Source organism: Heterodontus francisci, chromosome 40, assembly GCF_036365525.1.
Source record: "Heterodontus francisci isolate sHetFra1 chromosome 40, sHetFra1.hap1, whole genome shotgun sequence".
Lineage (NCBI taxonomy): Eukaryota > Metazoa > Chordata > Chondrichthyes > Heterodontiformes > Heterodontidae > Heterodontus > Heterodontus francisci.
Genome location: NC_090410.1, coordinates 1,198,691 through 1,216,706, shown reverse-complemented (window position 1 = coordinate 1,216,706; position 18,016 = coordinate 1,198,691).

The window sequence follows — 18,016 nt, the reverse complement described above, 5'->3', positions numbered from 1 at the left end:
ATTCAATCTCCACTAACTCCACACCTTACCCAACATCCATACATCCAATCTCCACTAACTCCACACCTTTCCCAATGTCCATACATTCAATCTCCACTAACTCCACACCTTTCCCAACATCCATACATCCAATCTCCACTAACTCCACACCTTTCCCAATGTCCATACATCCAATCTCCACTAACTCCACACCTTTCCCAACATCCATACATCCAATCTCCACTCACTCCACACCTTTCCCAATATCCATACATTCAATATCCACTCACTCCACACCTTTCCCAATGTCCATACATTCAATCTCCACTAACTCCACACCTTTCCCAACATCCATACATCCAATCTCCACTAACTCCACACCTTTCCCAATGTCCATACATTCAATCTCCACTCACTCCACACCTTTCCCAATGTCCATCCATCCAATCTCCACACCTTTCCCAATGTCCATACATTCAATCTCCACTCACTCCACACCTTTCCCAATATCCATACATTCAATCTCCACTCACTCCACACCTTTCCCAATATCCATACATTCAATCTCCACTCACTCCACATCTTTCCCAATATCCATCCATCCAATCTCCACTCACTCCACACCTTTCCTCCAATCTCCACTCACTCCACACCTTTCCCAATATCCATACATTCAATCTCCACTAACTCCACACCTTTCCCAATGTCCATCCATCCAATCTCCACTCACTTCACACCTTTCCCAACATCCATACATTCAATCTCCACTCACTCCACATCTTTCCCAATATCCATCCATCCAATCTCCACTCACTCCACATCTTTCCCAACATCCATCCATCCAATCTCCACTCACTCCACACCTTTCCTCCAATCTCCACTCACTCCACACCTTTCCCAATATCCATACATTCAATCTCCACTAACTCCACACCTTTCCCAATGTCCATACATTCAATCTCCACTCACTCCACACCTTTCCCAATATCCATACATTCAATCTCCACTCACTCCACACCTTTCCCAATATCCATACATTCAATCTCCACTCACTCCACATCTTTCCCAATATCCATCCATCCAATCTCCACTCACTCCACACCTTTCCTCCAATCTCCACTCACTCCACACCTTTCCCAATATCCATACATTCAATCTCCACTAACTCCACACCTTTCCCAATGTCCATCCATCCAATCTCCACTCATTTCACACCTTTCCCAACATCCATACATTCAATCTCCACTCACTCCACATCTTTCCCAATATCCATCCATCCAATCTCCACTCACTCCACATCTTTCCCAACATCCATCCATCCAATCTCCACTCACTCCACACCTTTCCTCCAATCTCCACTAACTCCACACCTTTCCCAACATCCATACATCCAATCTCCACTCACTCCACATCTTTCCCAATATCCATACATCCAATCTCCACTCACTCCACATCTTTCCCAATATCCATCCATCCAATCTCCACTAACTCCACACCTTTCCCAACATCCATACATCCAATCTCCACTCACTCCACACCTTTCCCAATGTCCATACATTCAATCTCCACTAACTCCACACCTTTCCCAATATCCATCCATCCAATCTCCACTCACTCCACATCTTTCCCAATATCCATCCATCCAATCTCCACTAACTCCACACCTTTCCCAACATCCATACATCCAATCTCCACTCACTCCACACCTTTCCCAATGTCCATACATTCATCTCCACTAACTCCACACCTTTCCCAATGTCCATACATCCAATCTCCACTAACTCCACACCTTTCCCAATGTCCATACATTCAATCTCCACTCACTCCACACCTTTCCCAATGTCCATACATTCAATCTCCACTAACTCCACACCTTTCCCAATGTCCATACATTCAATCTCCACTCACTCCACACCTTTCCCAATGTCCATACATTCAATCTCCACTAACTCCACACCTTTCCCAATGTCCATACATTCAAACTCCACTAACTCCACACCTTTCCCAATATCCATACATTCAATCTCCACTAACTCCACACCTTTCCCAATGTCCATACATTCAATCTCCACTAACTCCACACCTTTCCCAATGTCCATACATTCAATCTCCACTCACTCCACACCTTTCCCAATGTCCATCCATCCAATCTCCACACCTTTCCCAATGTCCATACATTCAATCTCCACTCACTCCACACCTTTCCCAATGTCCATACATTCAATCTCCACTAACTCCACACCTTACCCAACATCCATACATCCAATCTCCACTAACTCCACACCTTTCCCAATGTCCATACATTCAATCTCCACTAACTCCACACCTTTCCCAACATCCATACATCCAATCTCCACTAACTCCACACCTTTCCCAATGTCCATACATCCAATCTCCACTAACTCCACACCTTTCCCAACATCCATACATCCAATCTCCACTCACTCCACACCTTTCCCAATATCCATACATTCAATATCCACTCACTCCACACCTTTCCCAACATCCATACATCCAATCTCCATTAACCCCACAACATTCCCAATATCCATCCATCCAATCTCCACTCACTCCACACCTTTCCCAATGTCCATACATTCAATCTCCACTCACTCCACACCTTTCCCAATATCCATACATCCAACCTCCATTAACTCCACACCTTTCCCAATATCCATACATCCAATCTCCATTAACCCCACACCTTTCCCAATATCCATCCATCCAATCTCCACTAACTCCACACCTTTCCCAATATCCATACATCCAATCTCCATTAACTCCACACCTTTCCCAATATCCATCCATCCAATCTCCACTAACTCCACACCTTTCCCAACATCCATACATCCAATCTCCACTAACTCCACACCTTTCCCAATATCCATCCATCCAATCTCCACTAACTCCACACCTTTCCCAACATCCATACATCCAATCTCCATTAACTCCACAACTTTCCCAACATCCATACATCCAATCTCCACTAACTCCACACCTTTCCCAACATCCATTCATCCAATCTCCATTGACTCCACACCTTTCCCAATATCCATACATCCAATCTCCACTCACTCCACACCTTTCCCAATATCCATACATTCAATATCCACTCACTCCACACCTTTCCCAACATCCATACATCCAATCTCCACTAACTCCACACCTTTCCCAACATCCATCCATCCAATCTCCACTAACTCCACACCTTTCCCAACATCCATACATCCAATCTCCACTAACTCCACACCTTTCCCAACATCCATCCATCCAATCTCCACTCACTCCACACCTTTCCCAATATCCATACATTCAATATCCACTCACTCCACACCTTTCCCAACATCCATACATCCAATCTCCATTAACTCCACACCTTTCCCAATATCCATCCATCCAATCTCCACTAACTCCACACCTTTCCCAATATCAATACATCCAATCTCCATTAACTCCACACCATTCCCAATATCCATCCATCCAATCTCCACTAACTCCACACCTTTCCCAACATCCATACATCCAATCTCCACTAACTCCACACCTTTCCCAATATCCATACATCCAATCTCCATTAACTCCACACCTTTCCCAACATCCATCCATCCAATCTCCACTAACTCCACACCTTTCCCAACATCCATACATCCAATCTCCACTAGCTCCACACCTTTCCCAACATCCATACATCCAATCTCCACTAACTCCACACCTTTCCCAACATCCATACATCCAATCTCCATTAACTCCACACCTTTCCCAACATCCATACATCCAATCTCCACTAACTCCACACCTTTCCCAACATCCATTCATCCAATCTCCATTAACTCCACACCTTTCCCAATATCCATACATCCAATCTCCATTAACTCCACACCTTTCCCAATATCCATACATCCAATCTCCATTAACTCCACACCTTTCCCAATATCCATCCATCCAATCTCCACTAACTCCACACCTTTCCCAATATCCATACATCCAATCTCCATTAACTCCACACCTTTCCCAATATCCATCCATCCAATCTCCACTAACTCCACACCTTGCCCAACATCCATACATCCAATCTCCACTAACTCCACACCTTTCCCAACATCCATACATCCAGTCTCCACTAACTCCACACCTTTCCCAACATCCATCCATCCAATCTCCATTAACTCCACACCTTTCCCAACATCCATACATCCAATCTCCACTAACTCCACACCTTTCCCAACATCCATTCATCCAATCTCCATTAACTCCACACCTTTCCCAATATCCATACATCCAATCTCCACTCACTCCACACCTTTCCCAATATCCATACATCCAATCTCCATTAACTCCACATTTTTGCCAATATCCATCCATCCAATCTCCACTCACTCCACACCTTTCCCAATATCCATACATTCAATATCCACTCATTCCACACCTTTCCCAATGTCCATACATTCAATCTCCACTAACTCCACACCTTTCCCAATATCCATCCATCCAATCTCCACTCACTCCACATCTTTCCCAATATCCATCCATCCAATCTCCACTAACTCCACACCTTTCCCAACATCCATACATCCAATCTCCACTAGCTCCACACCTTTCCCAACATCCATACATCCAATCTCCACTAACTCCACACCTTTCCCAACATCCATACATCCAATCTCCATTAACTCCACACCTTTCCCAACATCCATACATCCAATCTCCACTAACTCCACACCTTTCCCAACATCCATTCATCCAATCTCCATTAACTCCACACCTTTCCCAATATCCATACATCCAATCTCCATTAACTCCACACCTTTCCCAATATCCATACATCCAATCTCCATTAACTCCACACCTTTCCCAATATCCATCCATCCAATCTCCACTAACTCCACACCTTTCCCAATATCCATACATCCAATCTCCATTAACTCCACACCTTTCCCAATATCCATCCATCCAATCTCCACTAACTCCACACCTTGCCCAACATCCATACATCCAATCTCCACTAACTCCACACCTTTCCCAACATCCATACATCCAGTCTCCACTAACTCCACACCTTTCCCAACATCCATCCATCCAATCTCCATTAACTCCACACCTTTCCCAACATCCATACATCCAATCTCCACTAACTCCACACCTTTCCCAACATCCATTCATCCAATCTCCATTAACTCCACACCTTTCCCAATATCCATACATCCAATCTCCACTAACTCCACACCTTTCCCAATATCCATACATCCAATCTCCATTAACTCCACATTTTTGCCAATATCCATCCATCCAATCTCCACTCACTCCACACCTTTCCCAATATCCATACATTCAATATCCACTCATTCCACACCTTTCCCAATATCCATACATCCAATCTCCATTAACTCCACACCTTTCCCAATATCCATACATCCAATCTCCATTAACTCCACAACTTTCCCAATATCCATACATCCTATCTCCATTAACTCCACACCTTTCCCAATATCCATACATCCAATCTCCACTCACTCCACACCTTTCCCAATATCCATACATTCAATATCCACTAACTCCACACCTTTCCCAATATCCATACATCCAATCTCCATTAACTCCACACCTTTCCCAATATCCATCCATCCAATCTCCACTCACTCCACACCTTTCCCAATATCCATACATCCAATCTCCACTCACTCCACACCTTTACCAAACCCATCCATCCAATCTCCACTCACTCCACGCCTTTCCCAATATCCATCCATCCAATCTCCACTCACTCCACATCTTTCCCAACATCCATCCACATTTCAGTTCAATAAATAATGACACACATGTTACTGCAGCAAATGATCATGACATCATTTCCTTCACAATGTTGAATGATTAATATTGACATTGCTCTCCTGTAAAGTCACGCCCAGCAGAAATCGGGGAAAATCAATAAGTTCACAGGAGTTGGGTGAAGGAAGTCTGGAATGTGCTTAATTTGCTTTTTTTCTCAATAGTTCTCAGTCAAACAGAATAAAGAAAATTTGAAATCCAATCCAATCTCAAAACTAACACCTGATCACATCATACAAAGCACACACTGGATTCATTCCCAGTTCAGATTGTCACATCTTTGAAATTACATGCCTTTAAACATAGCTTTCCAGAAATTAGATCCGATTGGCCTTTCATTGGACATAGCAAAATCTATCAGTTACTAGTTACACATTGTGCTAGTTACACTAACAGCCACCAGCAATCTGAGTTTCCTCATCAGCATCACTCTTTTAGCTTAACACTTGATTAAAGTTTGAGCTAGGCTGGTCGTACAGCACCTGATGTCAGTCGCTGACCGGTCTGGTTTCTGCATGCGTTAAAATAGCACTGAGAGGAATTGGACACCAGAGAGATACTGAAGCCCTGCCTACTCACATCCAATTATTAAATAAATTCCAAAAGCTGACGTGGGCATTCAGCAGTGAATGGGTTAAATACACAATGCCTGGTTGACCATCAACCAGTTATCTTTCAGAGAGCCAACTATGGGAATATATAATGCAGGATTATCAGTAATGCAAACTGACAGTAAAGTGAACCTAATGGGATCTGGTTTTCAAATTAAATTCTAGGTTTTTCATTCTCTGCAGTTATGGGTTTTTTCATAGTACTTGTTTCTTATTTTAATGTAATTTTATATCTGTACCGAATGACTATATTTTGAAGTGATAATATCTGTATCCTCCACCCTTCTGCTCTGCAGAATTATATATTTTTGTAAGTGTTCACTTGTTTACTGTACTGTGAAAAGATGTTCACACTGTTGCTGACAGGTGGAAGTGAAGAGGAGAGATTCTGAAACACAAGAGTCCCACAGAATTCCAACTATTGTCTCGCTGTCTCCAAGGTCCAGGCAGGAGCCCCACCCTTGTTTTCATAAAATCATAGAATCATACAGCACAGATGGAGGCCATTCCACCCATCCTGCCTATGCTGGTGCTTTGATAGAACTATCTAATTAGTTCCACTCACATGCTTTAGACTCTGGGAAGCACTCTCACCTCTGAACCACAAGGTTATACATTCAAAGCCTCACTCCAGGACATGAGTACAAATCTAGGCTGCCACTTCAGTGCAGTACTGAGGGAGTGCTGCATTGTCAGAGGTGCTGTCTTTCAGATAAGACGTTAGACTCAGGTGAACATAAAAGATCCCATCGCACTACTTTTAAGAAAAGTGGGTTCTCCCTGGTGTCTGGCCAATAGTTATCCCTCAACCAAAATCAAACAGACAGTTTATATGGTCACTTTTCCATTGCTATTTGTGGGATCTTGCTGGGTACAATCCTACAATACAACAATGACTACACTTCAAAAAGTACTTCATTGGCTGTAAAGAACTTTGGGACATCCTATGGTCATGAAAGTCGCAATATAAATGCAAGTCTTTCCCCATAGCCCTGTAAATTTTGGCTTCTTCAAGTACTGCCTGTGTGGAGTTTGCAAGTTCTCCCTGTGTCTGCGTGGGTTTCCTCCGGGTGCTCCGGTTTCCTCCCACATGCCAAAGACTTGCAGGTTGGTAGGTAAATTGGCCATTATAAATTGTCACTAGTATAGGTAGGTGGTAGGGAAATATAGGGACAGGTGGGGATGTGGTAGGAATATGGAATTAGTGTAGGATTAGTATAAATGGGTGGTTGATGGTCGGCACAGACTCGGTGGGCCGAAGGGCCTGTTTCAGTGCTGTATCTCTAAAACTGAAAAAAACTATTTATCCAATTCCCTTTTGAAAGTTATTATTGAATCTACTTGCACGGCCGTTTCAGGAAGCGCATTCCAGATCATCATTTGCTGCATACCTTCTTTTTCCTCATGGAGCCTCTAGTTCTTTTGCCAATTACCTTAAATCTGTGTCCTCTGGTTACCAAGGACCACCCCACCAGCCCTCTTCCCCCACCCTGCCACTGGAAATAGTTTCTCCTTAGTTACTCTATCAAAATGCCTCATCTTTTTGAACAGCTCCTTAAAATTTCCCCTTAACAGTCTCTGCTCCACGGAGAACAATCCCAGCTTCTCCAATCTCTCCATCCCTGGTATCATCCAAGTAAATCTCCTCTGCACCCTTTCTCTAAGCCATTGAAATCCTTCCTAAAGTGTGGTGCTCAGCATTGGACACAATGCTCCAGTTGGAAGTTAACCAGTGAGGAAAAAGGTTTCAAACCAGTCAGCAGCTTCCCTCCATCTTATCTGAGTGATCTCCTCCTGCCATACATCCCAGCTGCACTCTCGGGATTACTATTCACTTCTTCGTGCCCTGCACCCTCCCCACTCCACCACTTGAAGTTAATCGTTCTGTGAGTATGACCCAACGCTTTGAATGCTTTCCAAAAGCCACTTCACCTTGTTGCCTTTTTCCTTCCTTCAAAACCCTCTCAGCTTTATTTTCAGGTTATTCCCTCCTCCCCGGTTTGTAGGTATTATCCTCACCTCCTGCTTACTCTTTTGTGAAGTGCCCTCTCCATGTTTCTCTGTGAGGTCGCTGGTCAGGTGTTGCCTTTTTTATCGTTTTTGTATCTGAACCCTTGATCTCTACTTCAGTAGAATTAGATTGTAGTCAGAACAGGCCACTCGGCCCAACCTGGCCAAGTCGCTCCTTACCCTCCACATGAGCTAATTACATTGACCAGCTTAATCTCACATCCCTTTAACCATTTCTCCCACTTCCATATCTCCAATCTAATCCTGAAAACTTTCATAGTTTCTGCCTCAAGCAGTAACCCTGGAAGTGAATTCCATTGCTTTGCAACTCAATATGCACAGCTTCCCCTTCCCTCCGATCTAAATATCTTGCATTTAATCTTCTATCTATGGCCCCTCGTTCTTAACCCCTCAATTACTAGAAAGAGTTTGGACCAAGCCTGGCCCACATAGTGACACACAGGATACATTAGTGAAGTACCTCAGGATGGCCAGTATCTGAGGGTTGTCAGTTTCTGAGGGTGGTCAGTGTCAGAAGATGGTCAGTTTGTGAAGTTGGTCAGTACCTGAGGGTGGTCAGTTTCTGAGGGCGGTCAATACCTGAGGGTGGTCAGTATCAGAGGATGGTCAGTTTCTGAGGGTGGTCAGTACCTCAGCATGGTCAGTATCTGAGTGGTCAGTATTTGAGAATGGTCAGTGTCGGAAGATGGTCAGTTTGTGAAGTTGGTCAGTACCTGAGGGTGGTCAGTTTCTGAGGGCGGTCAGTATCAGAGGATGGTCAGTTTCTGAGGGTGGTCAATACCTGAGGGTGGTCATTATCAGAGGATGGTCAGTTTCTAAGGGTGGTCAGTACCTCAGCATGGTCAGTATCTGAGTGGTCAGTATCTGAGAATGGTTAGTGTCGGAAGATGGTCAGTTTGTGAAGTTGGTCAGTACCTGACGGTGGTCAGTATCTGAGGATGGTCAGTGTTGAAGGATGGTCAGTAATCAGAGTATGGCCAGTACCTGAGGGTGATCAGTTTCTGAAGGTGGTCAGTATCTGAGTGGTCAGTATCTGAGGATGGTCAGTTTATGAGGGTGGTCAGTTTCTGAGGATGGTCAGTACCTAAGCATTGTCAGTATCTGAGTGATCAGTATCTGAGAATGGTCAGTGTCGGAGGATGGTCAGTTTCTGAGGGTGGTCAGTATCTGAGGGTGGTCAGTTTCTGAGGGTGGTCAGTACCTCAGCATGGTCAGTATCTGAGTGGTCAGTATCTGAGGGTGGTCAGTACCTCAGCGTGGTCAGTATCTGAGAATGGTCAGTGTCGGAAGATGGTCAGTTTGTGAAGTTGGTCAGTACCTGAGGGTGGTCAGTTTCTGAGGGCGGTCAGTATCAGAGGATGGTCAGTTTCTGAGGGTGGTCAGTATCTGAGGGTGGTCAGTATCAGAGGATGGTCAGTATCAGAGGATAGTCAGTATCAGAGGATAGTCAGTATCTGAGGGTGGTCAGTTTCTGAGGATGGTCAGTATCTGAGGGTGGTCAGTATCAGAGGATGGTCAGTATCTGAGGGTGGTCAGTATCAGAGGACAGTATCAGAGGATGGTCAGTTTCTGAGGATGGTCAGTATCTGAGGGTGGTCAGTATCAGAGGACAGTATCAGAGGATGGTCAGTTTCTGAGGATGGTCAGTATCTGAGGGTGGTCAGTATCAGAGGATGGTCAGTATCTGAGGGTGGTCAGTATCAGAGGACAGTATCAGAGGATGGTCAGTTTCTGAGGATGGTCAGTATCTGAGGGTGGTCAGTATCAGAATCTGGTCAGTATCTGAGGGTGGTCAGTATCAGAGGACAGTATCAGAGGATGGTCAGTTTCTGAGGGTGGTCAGTATCAGAATCTGGTCACTATCAGAGGGCGGTCAGTATCTGAGGGTGGTCAGTATCAGAGGATGGTTAGTTTCTGAGGGTGGTCTCTATCTGAGGATGGTCAGTATCTGAGGGCGGTCAGTATCAGAGGACGGTCAGTATCTGAGGGTGGTCAGTATCAGAGGATGGTTAGTTTCTGAGGGTGGTCTCTATCTGAGGATGGTCAGTATCAGAATCTGGTCATTATCTGAGGGCGGTCAGTATCAGAGGGCGGTCAGTATCTATTAAACCAAAACCCTAACTTGTTGAACTGAAATCTTCAGGAAAGGAGAGGGGGAAAATGAAAACTGAAGGAATGAGAGGGAAGAACAAGAAAAATCTAGATTGTAAAAACGGTTGTGAAGAAATAATGACAGAACATGAATGAGTATTCAATCTTGTGCTGGTATCTGGAGGCTTAATTACTGCATTAGGAACAAGTATAGTAAAAGTGCAGTCATGCAGTGCTATCACTGACCAAATTTATCTCAATAATATTCACTCAAGTGTAAAAGCATAGGAAGATTAAATCAGAGGATTAACCCAAATTATATCTAATACCAAAGTATGAAAATAATTGTTAAATGGTCTATGGTGGATGCATTTGGAAACTAAAATGATCTTTTCTTCACCATTACTTTGAGAAATTAGCTGTAGTAACAAGTCAATAATGAACAAGAAGGGGAAATTTTAGTTAAATTGGGCTTTTCAAATAATCTACTTCAATCAATGACAATGAATGTCTGTCTCTCTTACCCCATTTTTCCTTCCTCTAACACTCTGAGCTTTTAATAGTAGCTGATTCCTGGCATTGATAGCAAATTCCTGTATCCACCAATATTAAAGGTCAAATGTGTGTTTGAACAAATTTATGATCCAATTTAATGGAAACACAAGTGAGTGTTAAATCAGAAAGCTAGTTTTGATTATTAACGACAATCTTTTAATAAGAATGAAATGATCTGGTACTTTTGTGTGAAAAATGTGTTGAGATTTCTTACAAGGAGGTTGTTATGAAGTAATGTATTTTAAGAAACTGTAATTACCCCATTCATGTTGTGAGTTGAGCGATGTGTAGTATTATTTTGGGTGACATTTCTAATATTTCACCAGTAGGCATTCTGTAATAACAATGTCAGTTACTCTAACATTGTTCCATGTTAAATACTAAGTTCATGGTGGCAGTCACCAATGCTCTTTTCATTCATATTCTCACTCCAAGCCCAATGCATTTGTGCTGTGCTTGTCTGTGCACTCAGATTGCCGTGATGGGTTGTATTAAGAGTTTATAGACTTGTGTTGTGAATTTGTACACTTTATGGTGCAGGATATTACTGCAATTTGGGTCGCATAATGTAAGATACCATCTATGTTGAAAATAAAAGAGGTAACACAATTTGCAGATGCTCTTTAAAAATTTCCCAAGAATGAATTCAATAAAAATAACTAACTTTCATAATTGATCAGACTGTGAAACATGCATGGGCTTGGCTTTGGGTTTGTATCTCCATTTGAGTCCTTAGAATTGAACTGAATAGCTTGGCTTCCCAGGATCCAATGTAGCCGTGGGCTGGGAGACTTTGCCTTATCGGCAGAGCAATCGTCTTCCTAACTTAATTTTAAACCTAGTTTTAGAACAAAGCCAGCAGTTGGAAGGAAATACTTTGGGACAGATCAAGCTAAATGTCTTGGCCATTAAAATATAGTAATACAGTGAATCCCATCCTGTCTGCTTTTTCACTCTTTAATTTTAATGCATGATAAAATCAAGGGCTAGGAATGTGGAATTTTCTGACATGCTCCTAGGGAGCACTGAAAGGTACAAATAGTCCCCTTTTATGGGCATACTGATGATCAGAATTGTGACTGAAATTCCCTAGTCAGTTTAGAGAAGTGTTTAACATGAAGGAAAAAATAATTTCTCTTCATCCGTCCTCATCTCCTTCCTGAACAAGAACTTACTCCACATTAATGCAATCAATTAAAAAACTGGGGACTCAGTGACCTCCCTCCTCTGCTCCTCACCCCTTTGTGTCCGTTAACTTTTGAGGAGCACAGTGTGCACGATAGGTGGTTGAACATACAAAAATATTCAAACTCTTTCTATGGGGCAACGCCTATAAAATGCACCCCTAACACCCTAAGTTCAGTCTCTCTACCAGCATGAACAAACTTACCCCATCCTTGTCCTCTCTTCAAGCTGATATTTGTGAATAGCCTTGCTTATCTTTGAAATCCATCACTGCCCTTATGGTGAGGACAGGATTCTAACACAAACCTGTATTATCCAATGGACCAGGGACTCAATACCTCAACCACAGGGCCACCTTGTCCGTATTTAGCTGATCCAATGTCACATGGCAAACATACAGCACTGGCATAGTAACGAGCATGAGATTCGATCCCTGATCGCTACCTCTTTGACCAAGCTTTTGGTCACTTGTCCTAATATCACCTTATGTGACTCAGTGTCAAATTTTGTATGATTTACACTCCTGTGAAGCACCCTGGGGCATTTTACTACATTAGGGGTGCTATATAAATGCAAGTTGTTTCTGTTGTTGGGTGAAGCTAAGATTGGTCTTACTTGCATGTTTGAACATCTTGGCAAATTGGACAACAGTAATCTTAGGAGAAATAAACTTCAATATTGTCATATTGAACGTAAGAACATAAGAATTTGAGCAGTAGGCCATTCAGCCCTTTGAGCAGTAGGCCATTCAGCCCTTTGAGCCCGCTCGCCATACAACTAGTTCAGGGCCGATCTTGTACCTCAATGCCATTTTTCCACACCATCCCCATATCCCTTGATATCTTCAATATCTAGAAATCTATCGATCTCCATCTTGAACATACTCAATGATTGAGCTTCCACAGCTCTCTGGGGTAGAGAATTCCAAAGATTCACCACCCTCTGAGTGAAGAATTCCTCCTCATCTCAGTCCTAAATGGCCTGCCCCTTATTCTGAGACTGTGTCCCCTGGTTCTCAACTCCCCAGCCAGGGGAAACATCCTTTCTGCATCAACCCTGTCGAGCTCAGTAAGAATTTTGTACGTTTGAATGAGATCACCTCTCATTCTTCTAAACTCTAGAGAATAAATGCCCAGTCTATTTAATCTCTCCTCATAGGACAATCCCTCCATCCCAGGAATTAGTTTGGTGAAGCCTCGTTGCATGCCCTCTATGGCAAATATATCTTTCCTTAGGTAAGGAGACCAAAACTGCGCACAATATTCCAGGTGCAGTCTCCCCAAGGCTCTATATAATTGCAGTAAGACATCTTTACTCATATACTCAAATCTTTTTATAATGAAGGCCAACATACCATTTGCCTTCTTAATTGCTTGCTGTACCTGCATGTTAGCTTTTAGTGACTCATGAACAAGGACACCCAAGTCCCTTTACAATTCAACACTTCCCAGCCTCTCACTGTTTAAGAAATACTCTATTTCTGCTTTTCCTACCAAAATGGATAACCTCACATTTCTCCACATTGAATTCCAGCTGCCAAATTTTTGCCCACTCACTTAGCCTCTCCAAATCCCCTTGAAGTGTTTTTGCATCCTCCTCACAACACACACTTCCACCTAGTTTTGTGTCATCAGCAAACTTGGAAATATTACATTTAATAGATTTTGAACAGCTGGGGCCCAAGCACTGATCCTTGCGGTACCCCACTAGTCACAGCCTGCCAACCTGAAAATGACCCATTTATTCCTACTTACTGTTTAACCAGTTCTCAATCCATGCCAGTATATTCCCCTCAATCCCATGTGCTCTAATTTTGTTTAAAACCTCTTGTGTGGGACCTTATCAAAAGCTTTCTGAAAATCTAAATATACCACATCCACCGGTTCCCTCGTATCTATTATGCTAGTTACATCCTCAAAAAACTCCAACAAGTTTGTTAAACATGATTTCCCTTTCATAAATCCATGTTGACTCTGCCCAATCCTACCATTATTTTCTGCGTATCCTGTTATCACATCCTTTATTATAGATTCTAGCATTTTCCCTACGACTGATGTTAGGCTAACAGGTCTGTAGTCCCCTGTTCTCTTTCTCCTTCCTTTCTTAAATAGTGGCGCAGTGGTTAGCACCGCAGCCTCACAGCTCCAGCGACCCGGGTTCAATTCTGGGTACTGCCTGTGTGGAGTTTGCAAGTTCTCCCTGTGTCTGCGTGGGTTTCCTCCGGATGCTCCGGTTTCCTCCCACATGCCAAAGACTTGCTGGTTGATAGGTAAATTGGCCATTATAAATTGCCCCTAGTATAGGTAGGTGGTAGAGAAATATAGGGACAGGTGGGGATGTGGTAGGAATATGGAATTAGAGTAGGATTAGTATAAATGGGTGGTCGATGGTCGGCACAGACTCGGTGGGCCGAAGGGCCTGTTTCAGTGCTGTATCTCTAAACTAAACTAAACCTTCCATTCCAGAGCCTATAGAATTTGAAAGATGATCACCAATGCATCTACTATCTCTACAGCCACCTCTTTCAACACTCTGGGATGGAGATCATCAGGTCCAATCGATTTATCTACTTTAAGTCCCATTAATTTCTCTAGTACTTTTTTTTACTGATATTAGTATCTTGCAGTTCTTCATTTACAATAGTCCCTTGATTCTCCATTATTTCCGGGAGGTTTTTAGTATTTTCCTCTGTGAAGATAGACACAAAGTATTTGTTTAGTTTCTCTGCCATTTCCTTATTCCCTATTATAAATACTCCTGACTCCGCTTGTAATGGACCCAAATTTGACTTTGCTAATCTTTTCCTTTTTACATGCCTATAGAAGCTTTTACAGTCTGTTTTTATGTTTCTTGCTTGTAGCAGCTTTTCAACTCATTTCATTCCCAGTTCACTTCCCCTCAGTCAGGAGGACAGACCTTTGAACTGTGAGCCTCAACATGAGGATCAAAAATCTCAATTGACGATTGTTTGGATAAAATAGAAGCAAATGTTTCCATTTCTCCCTGCTGGTGGTGGTTGTTGTTGTTGTATGGGCAAAATGGTGTGGTGTCGGAACTTAATGACTCTGTCATTGGCCAGCACACCTTGATGACTTTGTTGTAATCTGTTTTCTTGAGCTAAATATTTCTGCAAAGCCTGCCCCTTCAAGAAGCAATGGGCTGATAGCTTTGAGTGACACACATGGCAAAGCCATTCAATTATAAATTACACTGTAATGATTCTCCCATCAGTTGGAGTGATTCACACCAAAGCTTTACATCCCAAAATGAAAATGTTTTTTTTCCCTGATGACACTGAAGTAAAAATTGATTCTCCTAGCAACTACAGAGTGTGCAACAGGAAAATGTGATTTATTGCTTCACTGGTTGAATAAAAATTTACTAATTGATTTAAAACATTGGAAAAACAGCCTCCATTCATTATTCTTCTCTCCGACTCTGAATCACTCAGCTCAGTCAATCAGCTTCTCTTTTCTGGGTCTGTGAATCACTTGTTCTGTTCATTCATTCACCTGTCCAGGGACGTACATGTGACATCAACTTAGTGAGTTCAATAGTTCCCTTTTCAGCAGTTTGATGACATAAGAACATAGGAAATAGGATCAGGAGTAGGCCGTAATGTCCCGCGAGCCTGCTCCGCCATCCAATATATTCATGGCTGTTGTTCTTACATCAATTCCACTTTCCTGCCCTATCCTCATATCGCTTGATTCCTTTATCCCGAGTGTCTTGCAAGCTGACTTCAGAGGGCAGGCAAGAGTCAACCACATTCCAGTGATACTGGGTCACATACAGGCCCAGACTGGGTAAGGGCGGCAGGTTTCCTTATGCAAATGAAGTTAGTGAACCAGTTGGGTTTTTACGATAATCCAACAGCTTCATGGTCACTTTTACTGGCCTTTACTTCCAGATTTTTTGTTAAGCTGAATTCAAATTCTGAAACTGCCCTGGCGGGCTCTGGATTATTAGTTCAGGCCTGGGGATTGCTAGCAGGGGTCGGCAACATGTCCGTACACAGACATTAGTGTCTGTGGTAAAAGATTTTGGGGTCCAAAACTGGTAATTTCAGGGATAAGAGATTTCCCCAGCTTCTTTTTCCAGACCGGTCCAACTTTTTAAAAATTGCAACCGTCAGTTTCACAGCTGACAGGTGCTCACAGCAAAGATCGTGCTTCCAAACTTTGGACAAGGTAAGGGTTTTCCCACAGGTTCTGATTTCTTTTAAAAGCGTGCCAAAAACCATAAACTTGTCGAAGGTTCTGAAGCACTGTCTCTGCTATAAGCACCTGTCAGCTGTGAACTTGACAGCTGCGATTTAAAAAAAACATAACCAACCACAAAGCAGCTCAGCAGAGAGTTCCGACTCTCTGCAACTGTCAGAGAGAGAGAGGGCAAAGAGAGAGAAGGGGGTACAGGGAGAAAGGGAGAGGGGGGAAAGAGAGAGGGGAGAGACAGAGGGGGGGAGAGGGGGAACAAAGAGAGAGGGGGAGAGGGGGGACAGACAGAAGGGGGGACAGAGAAAATGGGAGACAGACAGAGAGAGGTGGTACAGAGAGAGAGGGGACAGAAGGAGAGAGAGGGGACAGAGAGAGCGGGGGGGGGGGGGAATGACACAGAGAGGGGGAACACAGAGAGAGTGGCACAGAAAGGGAGGGGGAGGGAGAGAGACAGAGAGAGAGAGGGAGGGGAGAGAGCGAAAGATACAGAGAGAGAGAGGAGGGAGAGAGAGCGATCAAAATCACTCCTGACAGATGGACATCTACCCTGACTGATCCGCATCACTGCAACAGGTGTGCGGGCAAGCATTGACTACCTGTGCAAGCAAACAAGTGCCAGTTATCTCACTAAATGAATGTCTAACATAGTGAAGAGAGAGTAAGTCAATAAATTAATCTCATTTAAAGCTTCTTCACAAAAATGCACATTTGTTGTTGTTTTGATTAATGGTAAGATAAAATTTAATGCCTTTATCTTTCTGTAATTGTCTCACTGGCCCCCTATGCAAGACAAAAATTGCACTCTGCCTCTCCCCATGTGAAAAGGTTGGACAAACCTGCTTCAAACCTTTAATCTTGTGTTTTAAAATAACATAGCAGCTAGTTTATTTTAAAACACAAGTTTAAAGGCTTGTGTAATGTAAATGCAATGAAATGTAAAATTGCAAAAGTCAGTTAGGGAATGTCTCAATTTCTATGGTCTGGCATGCATTACTTTCACCTGGGACACAAGCTCAGTGACATAATGAAAGTTGCTGGACTTTTACTTCTATATAAATGTCGCAATTCTACTGGTATTCATTTGGAATCACGTTGTTCCAGAACTTGTATTGAGGGGAAAACAAGCAAGAATCTCCAGATTTCAGCACTATAAGTTCCTCATAAATACAATAGTATGGTGCAATGGGACAGTGTGATATTGGCAGAAACGGGATGCTGCTGACCCATATAAAATAGTTAGTAAATACAATGTAACAGATAGCTTTAATAAACCTTAATCCATGATGAATGGTCTACGATTCCTTAACAAAATGTATGCTGTATTTGCAATTTTAAAAACTTTCAGGGAAGACGTAGTAAAAATTTGTTATGTTTCAATGACCATGTTAGAAACAGTCATTAACTGATTTTATTTGCTCTGAATTAGATTAAAGGACAAGTTTATAAATACATCAAAGATCAGTAACTGCAATGTGCATCATTTACTATCCAGTTTGAGGACAGATAACCTGAGTGGCCAAT